This window comes from Uloborus diversus, chromosome 8 (assembly GCF_026930045.1).
Source record: "Uloborus diversus isolate 005 chromosome 8, Udiv.v.3.1, whole genome shotgun sequence".
In the NCBI taxonomy this organism is placed as follows: domain Eukaryota; kingdom Metazoa; phylum Arthropoda; class Arachnida; order Araneae; family Uloboridae; genus Uloborus; species Uloborus diversus.
Window position 1 is genome coordinate 951,004 of NC_072738.1, and position 9,422 is coordinate 960,425.

Here is a 9,422-nt window from a genome sequence, read left to right on the forward strand (position 1 = left end):
TATAATTAGAAATGTATGTATGAGTCGAGATACTTTGTCAGTTTTTGTCATAGCAATGTGCTGTCTCTTTGATATAATTATGAATAAAATCACTTAGAATTCAACTCAGTTGAAAGAGCTCTTTATTCAACAAAAGTTTCATCCCGAGGTCTATGTTAAGTTACAGTTTAGTTCCGATAATTTGACTTCTAATCTGCTGATATTAATGCGATTCGCTTTGTTAAAATCGGGTGGGGGGGGGGGGGGGAGTAAAGCTTGCGCCAATATAAGAACCTCTTCCCTTTTAACCCAAACATAAGTGAGCTCGTCCAAGATCAAGCAGCAAGTTACCTGAGGCTCTAGTAACTTGATGCTTCATCCTTGGACGAGCTTACAGAGCTACTCTGTATAAAGCAAAAAACTAATAATAATAATTAAAGCAGACTAATGGCTACATCTGCATATTCTTTTGAAGTAACTTAATATATATATATATATATATATATATATATATATATATATACATATACATATATATATATATATATATATATATACATATACATATACATATATATATATATATATATATATATATATATATATATATATACTTGGACAATTTCTTCTCTAACTGGCGAGTCTCAATCGATCCAAAAATAGTTAGAACCGTATACATTTGTTTAAGTAAATATGTAATAAAGATTAGGGACACTCAGTTTTAAAACCAGGTCATTGGGAAATCAACGTCATCACAGCTGAAGAATTTGTATTTGAAAAGAAAAAGTGTTTATCTTATTTTAATGTAAAGGTCTTATTTACATTAAAGAAGGCCTTTACGTGTCAACCTTTATTAACAGAGGATTGATATTTCGATGATTCTTGCGGTCAAGTCGGAACACGTTTATTTTTTTTAACAAATAACATAGGAAAACATGGAAAAGGAAAGAAAACTACAAACCAAGAGTTAATGTAATCATTTCATATTTTTTATTCTATTATTGCAAAATTTGTATCTGATTTCCCCAAAATCACTTCCTGACTGTTTGGCTCAAAATTGGTAATTATTACTAACTGTCCTTTTCGATTTGTAACATTGAACGGGCCACGCAATATAACTTCGCATGCTGTAGGTTGAGCATCTCTGTCTTTAACGATTAAAAGAAAAAAGTATCAAATTATAATTAATAATAATGAACTAAAACGAATCATTTTCTTTTAAGTGATTGCTTTTTCTAGAATGTTTTCTAATGATACTTTTTTTTTAACTGGAACCAAATTCTGGTACTAATATTTCTACTAAAAGACGTTAAAGCTGAGTTTGATCGAATTTATTACTTTACTAGTGGTACCCGCACGGCTTTGCCCATAGTAGAAAATTAAAAGGTCTTTTGGTTCGCCTATATATTTACAAAAAAAAATGTATGCTGAATTTCTCGCCAATTGACTTGCCCACGTTATGATAACTTGGCAATTTACTCGTTTATCTTATGATAATTTTGATCGGAAAAATCTTCTTAAACTTGGAATAGAAAAAGAACAAAATCGAATTTTTGAAAAATCGCTTCGAGGTGCACACCACCATACTACAGACTATCTTTGTACCAAATTTTATGAAAATTGGCTGAACGGTCTAGGCGCTATGCGCGTCACAGAGATCCAGACATCCTCCAGACAGAAAGACTTTCAACTTTATTATTAGTAAAGATTATCACTATTTATAATCACTTTTTTGTCTATAAGGTGTGCACCCTAAATCTTTTTTTGCTTGAATATTCAAACTTTTATTGAATACTAATGAAATAACACATTTTGACTCTTTATTTGTAGGGGAAAATTTTTTTTTTTTAGTAAAATGCCATTTTTTTTCCTGAAAAAAAAAATACAATTTCTTTAACACTTCCTATGCATTCACTTTTTCATAATTTTTGAAACATTTTGTATGTAACTCTTTGTTAGATATCAGTGAATAATACGAACATCCAATTTGGAAATGATGAATCAAAACAGTTTTTATGGGTAAAAATTAGAAAATTTCCCCCCAAAGCGTGGTTGTTGCCTTCTAACTTTAATTGATCGTTATTTCTAAACCACATATTGCGTGTACATTAGATTTTAGAGGTTGATATCACAGTAATATTCTCCATTACCATTTTTGCATAGTTTCAAACGTATAGAGTAATCCGTTTTTTCGCTAGAGCTGTTGGCGTAAATAAAAAACTTTGAAAACGTGATCATGAGAATCAAGAAAGGAAAAACATTTGAGTTCATTAAATTTCTTCTAATTTCATCAACAATTTATCGATTTTAAACAAAGTAGGGAAGGGGGCGGAATTTAGAGAGAAGAATATTGGGGCTCTCTAAATTTCTTGAAAGTCGCAAAATCGAATTTTTCGAAAATTAGAGTGTTCGCCTACTTTAAGTATTTATTTAATTCCTTTTTTCTTTCCGAATTTTTATTTTTAGCTATTGCACTGTCAATTTTCCATATTGACCACACAAAAACTGGGTAACAAAATGAGAAGTTGACTTTCTGTTGGCTCTCGAACTGTTTAATAAATTATTTATTTCCAAAAATCTATTGTTCTCATTCGTAAAATCAGAGAATGTTTGTTTTTAACTTTTGAATAGTGTAAATAATTCTTTATGGAAAGTTAAGGTTTTAATCGTGTAATACTGGTTTTAAGCAGCCACGGAACGATGAAAATCGGCCGAATGGATGAAACAATCGATATTTTAGTTTTAAAAAATTCCATTTATTAGGCACAGGTACCTAAAAGACTAATTTATAAAGATTTGAACATTTAAAAAGGCTGCCATGTCCCTTTTCTTGGAGACTGGGAAATAGGAATATTTTCGTGTACTAGGAAAAAGCTGAGAATCGTTGCAATGATTCTCTATTTTTTGCGTCTATGTATGTGCATCTACGTATTTTCCTGCGTATTATCCGCAGGTGGCCTATTACTCGCAGGGTCCTAAAATCGGCCTGAAGAAAAAAAAAAAGCTTCATATAATCCGAGGACTATACGACGTAAAAAGATAAAGTTTGGATTTAACATACTACTTAGGCAACTAAACTAAAAACGTGAAAAAGTTATTACTTTGAAAGTACTTGTATAATCAAAATTAATCTGAAATATAATGTAAAAAAATAATGATTTCTTCTTGAAATCATGAGTATAGTACGCTAATAACTTGAAAAACAAAGAGTCAAGACAAAGGAGCAAACAGTCATTACCTCGTGCAAATGAAGGCTTCCTCCTTTACTGTATTGTTTATTTTACAAGACTTGAATCGCGTACGAGGAACATTGAAGCAATGTAAAATAAGCAACTTACAGACAGCGAAAAACATTCAAGCTGTGTAAAATAAACAACATTCAGGCTGCAGACGGTCTCTATCGCGGTGGATCCTATTGTAAATATTGAGGTTCAATGAGTTGCTGTTGAGAAAAAAAAATACAGATAATCCACGGCAGCGTATAATCCGCGCCTCATTAACTTTGCACTTTTTTTACCAAATAATCCGCGGATTATGCGCAGGAAAATATTATATAACATGAAATGAGGGCGTGGTGCCCGGGGCGATCGCCCCCCCTCCATTCGGACGGCCCTGGATGTGTGTCGCGTTGTGAAAGGTGCACACAGCGAACATTTGTGGGTGAAAAAAACTTTCAGTTTATCATCACTTTTATGTATCATTTACAGTGGCAAGTGTAATAGTTTATGAAATAAATTTCTATAACATATTCCTATATTCTTTTATGCTAACCCTGTATAATCAATCTCCTAGTTTATATATATATACTAGCTGTACCCGACGCGCGTTGCTACGCCAACAAAAAAATACATCATTATACTGATATTCATGACAATCGGTTGAACGGGGCAGAAGTTGCTACTCTGCAGTGCCACCTGGTGGCGAGTGACTTCAATGAGCATATTATGCACCTTCTCCGTGGAAAAATACATATAATATATAGCAATTTTCATAATAATCGGTCCAGGTATTAAGTGAAGCCGTGACTATACTCAAATTTTGTACTCACGCAGTTTGCAAGATCAACCAATCGCTAAAAATATCAAATCGAAAAAGTTTTAAGTCCCCCCGTTGCACGAAAAGCCATAAAACAATAAAGAAAGAATTTATTTGTTCAAACTCAAGAAAAATGGCAACAGCTAACTTCTTATTCAATGAGATCTTTCACGCGAATTAATTTCTGCAGCCGATCATTTTATTCGTATTTTATCCAATGGATTGTGACTTAAATTGGAATAAAAAAGGAACTATCGATCGGATTTTTTTCGAACTGGTCTATAAACATTCCCAGTACCAAAAATAACAAACGGTGAAAGTTTCAGCCAAATCTGCCGGGTAGTTTTTGAGTTCATGGATGACATACAGACAAACATTCATTTATATATATATATATATATATATATATATATATATTGGCATTTTTACAATGTCAAGCATAAGATTTGCTGTTTTAAAGCTGTTTAACCAAGGAGAACGACAGTTCGTTTGCTTGATGTACCTCGGCAAACAGAGTTTCGTGCAATTTGGAACTCCAGCGCTCGAATACGCTACCTTGCGGTGATTTACAAAACTGCAAATGAAACTAAAACATTGCCACGTTGCGTTCCACGTGTGTCTGTTGACGTAAACACAGGCAGTTCGTTCTGAGTATTTATTAACGCAATCGATGTGTCTTAGTTTGCTTTCAGCTACAGAAATTAATTCGTCCCTTAGTAGTATTCTCGAGCTTCTCAAAATAATGTTAGTTTTCATTATTTCCTTAAATAATTGGTGAAAGCGAAAATTCTGAATTAACAAACTTGGATAACGTTATACAAGGTAAATTTTTTTATTGTTTTGTATGAATTTGTAAGAACATGGGGTTTTTTTTAATCTTAAATTAATTAAACTTACCATATTTTACAGCAGCATTTAGTTGGAATGGACAGTATGCAAAATATTTTCTTGAATATATTATCGTAGAACAAAATGAATAACCGAGAAAGAATTTACTTTATTCCTTTTATTCTCAGCTGAAAGGTTTCGCCAAATTTGTTTAGGGTTATAGTTTTAGTATAGTGCGAGCAAAGTAGCCTTGGCGAGATTTCGCGTTTTTAGTTAAACCATTTTTAATTTTGATCATGAGTGGAATAAAATGGTAGTAAGATTACAGAATTCGATAAGTGAAAAGAAATAATGGTCAATCAACTGAAAAGAAAACTACCACCATATATCCGTAAGAATTCTGTAGATGATTTGCATAACTTCACATAATTAAATCGTAACTCAGAAATTAGAAAAATCGAAACAGAAAAATTTTAAATTAACCGATTCGGGAATTCGAGAGAAATAACTCAGCAACAAATGCAAAACAATAAGTGCTAGCCAAGCAAGGCTAGCGCTTATAACTAGAACTACGAACTACGTAGTTTGCATTAATCTTTGACGTTTAGTAATGCTTCTTGAATTCTCATTTCTTTCTACGTGGGCCAGAATATCCACAAGACTTTGAAAATTAATTTAAAAAGAATAAAGCGAAAAAATCATACGTACGAACAAAAATTACAACACTTTTAGCGTTTTCTTCGTTACCATCTGCGTTTGTTTTAGTTTTTAAGTCCGCCATTAGACAGTGACTTCAGTGCCCCCTATAGTTCGTTGGAGTTGCGAATATGCAGTTTCAAGATGTCTGAAAACGATAGGCGATGTCCAGGAAGTGTGCAAAAACGTACGATGAACACTTGCGTTAATCGTTAGGCCAACAAAAAGCGAGTTCAATGAAATCCTCGACTTTCCATAAAAGAGGCCGTTGGTGAAACTGAAATATGTGACCGATCAGTGCGGCTAAGGGCAAAAACAAAGCTCTGACAGAAGCTTTACAAGTTCCAAACCGTTGAACCTTTTTCTGAAGAAAATAAACTTGTGCTGAAAAATGCCAAAAACTTTTCTGTCGGGCCGCAAGTCACCGCTGGGGAGTCTTTTCAGTGATGAGCAGCTCTTTACCATTCAACCTGCTCATAACTCTCAGAACGATAGGATTTGGTCTGTAGACACTCCATGCACCCTGACAAATGCTGAACATCGACAAAATCCGAAGTTGGTCTTGGTGCGTGGTAGAATTTGCACAAGCGGCAAAAAAAAAAAAAAAAAAAACTGTTTTTTTGTGGAAGAAGGCGTTTAAATGAATCAAAAAGTGTACCAGCGGGGACATTTTTGAAGCTGTGGTACTTCTGTGAGCCAATAAGCACTTTGGCAATGTAGACGGAACATCTCTTTTAGAAACTCCGCACCAGCTTACTTTTCTAGAACAAGAGTGCAAGTCAAAAACGAGCTGATTTGTGCATCACATGACTTCCTTTTACACCAATTTAATGTTATTTCCACATTATTTGCAATTTTAATGTGATTCAATAGTTAACTCTCTAAATATCACCAACAGTGGCCAAATGGACACCAAATTTAAAAAAAAAAAAAAAAAAATCCGCCAAATTTGTTTGGCGACCAAAAGACTGGCGATGTATCGCCAAGTGTTCGCCAAATTATAACACCACTTGAGTTTGCATCGAAATTCCCCCCAAAAAGGTGCAAAAGATCCCTTTAGAAACACCCAAATACAACCAAAAGAAGAGGTGCACAACTATACCCCACTAGGAGTCTACGTACGAAACTTCAACTTTCTAGAACATACCGTTCTAGAGTTATGCGACATACATACGTACATACAGACGTCACGAGAAAACTCGCTGTAATTAACTCGGGGATCGTCAAAATGGATAATTCGGGTGTCTGTACGTTCCCAGGCATAAATCCCCGTGTGGTCGGGTCGAAAAAAAAAAAAAAACCTCAACATTCATTCGGGGGTGAGCAAAATGGAAATTAAGGCCGATTTCTGAGTGAAATTTTTTTCGCGAATACAATACTTCCTTTTTTGTAAAAGGAAGTAAAAAGGAAGGTGAATTTTCTAGGTATGTTATCTGTAGAGTGGGCATCCTACTGGCTAGACTTCAATCTCATGGATTATGGTGTATGGCCTATTTTTGAGTCTAGGGTTTGCCCTAAATAACACAAAATTGTGGACTCTCTAAATCAATTTTTCTGGCGGAAATTGATGATGAAGGTAAAAGACTTGCGGCCAATGGCTGAAAATTTCAATAAGCGTTTGCACTTCTGTGGAACTGCAAACGGCGGTCAGTTTGAAAACAATCAATTTATTGATTACTTAAGGTCTACTCATATTACTAATGGTTGTGTTTCGTTAATTTATTTATTTTCAATAAAGTTGTAGGAAAAAATGCTGTCTTGCTATTTTTTGCCGCACCCTGTATAATGAACAACAGCTTGTTTATCATCCAGCACTCGATCCCATTGTTCGAGCGATTTCGAATGACCCATTTCACGATCAGTCAATATTGTTCAAGATTTATCTTTAAGAAGCAAACGCCGGATAGTTAAATAATCTGTTAAAATTATACACTAACTTTTTTCTAAAAATGCATTCAATTGAATGCACCTGCTTCTAGAAAAAATATTGCAGTGGTAAAAAATAAAACGACAAAAAATCTAACCGCTGATATGATAATAGTCTGGAGTATTTAAGTAAAACGAGCTGATGTGTGCATCACATGACTTCCTTTTACTCCAATTTAATATCATTTTCTCATTATTGGCAGTTTTAATGTGATTCAACACTTTACTCTCTAAATATCACCAACAGTGGCCAAATTGAGACCAGATTTAAAAAAACAAAAAAATCGCCAAATTTGTTGCCAAGTTGGCGACCAAAAGACTGGCGATATATCGCCAAGTGTCCGCCAAATTATAACACCACTTGAGTTTACATCGAAATTAACAATTATTTCCCCCCCCCCCCCAAAAGGGGCAAAAAACGCCCTTTGGAGCATCCGAATGCAACCAAAAAGGAAGGTGCACAACTAGACCCCACTAGGAGTCTAAGTGCCAAATTTTTACTTTCTAGGACATTCCGTTCTTGAGTTATGCGACATACGCACACACATACGTACATACATACGTACATACAGACGTCACGAGAAAACTCGTTGTAATTAACTCGGGGATAGTCAAAATGGATATTTCGAGTGTCTGTACGTTCCTAGGCATATATCCACGAGTGGTCGGGTTGAAAAAAAAACTCAATATTCATTAGGGAATGAGCAAAATGGAAATTAAGGCCGATTTTCGAGTGAAATTTTTTTTCGTGAATACAATACTTCCTTTTTACTTTCTTCTATATCTAATACATAGAAGAAAGTATTGGATTCGTGCAAATTTTCGAATTTCGAATTTTGACGGATTCGAACGTTTTGAGGTGTGCTGAGTCCATTTCGACTATTTTTGGAAAATGTCTGTTTGTCTGTGTGTGTGTATGTATGTGTGTGTGTGTGTCACGTCTGTGTGTGACCAGTTTTTTGTGGCCGCTCTACAGCAAAAACTACCGCATGAAATCGAACGAAATTTGGTACACATATGTGCCCCTATGTGAACTTGTGCCCATTGGTTTTTGGCGCAAATTCCTCCAAGGGGGGTGGAGCAATGGGACGTTTTTTGAGTTACGCGTGCTTGCTATTCCTCAGGAAGTAACTGGCGGAATCAGACAAAATTTGGTCCATATGTTGCCATTAACAGGAACAGGTGCTGATTCAATTTTGGTGTCAATAACTCAAACGGGGGTTGAGCTATAGAACGTTTTTTGTCGTCAATTGTGACTGCTGTATCTCAAGAAATAATGAACAGAATGAAAGAAAAATTTATCGGCAAGTAGTCCTTAGTGGGTATAAGAGCTGATTTTATTTTGGTGTCAACAGCTAAAAAGGGGGGTAGCGCAATCGCCCGTTCTTTTTTTCCATTGTGAGTGCCCTATCTCAAGAAGTAATGCTACGTTCTGGTTGAAATTTGGAATATATGTGAATCCATATGTAAACAGGCTTCGGTTCAATTTGGACGCCAATCGCTCCAAGACGTGTTGATTTTTTTTTTTTTTTTTGCGAATAAAAATAGCTTTATTAATGCAACAATAAGAAAGATAAATCGTAATAGATTGTCGTCTGCGTATTTCTCGTGATTTTAATTGTATGGAAATGATCGGAAATATTATCTCAATGATTTAAAATTTTTAACTGTTGCCATCTTATGTTTGTTAACAAATAAAATATTTGTAATTAATTCAAGCAAGGCTTTTAAAATAACTTTCAATTTTCGCTCTTTGCTTTGATATTGCAATAATTCAGATATTGGGATGGTAGTCAAGTTTTTGCATGTGTAATTTTGTTTTTGTTGGGAATATTGCTTCCTCGTCAAGCATGGGGAGGGATAAGAAAAAAAACGAAAAATATAGAAGAAAGTTTCGTGATGGCCACAACATACTAGTTGTAATTGGGCTTTAAAACTGACAAGTTAGTTAGGTGTAA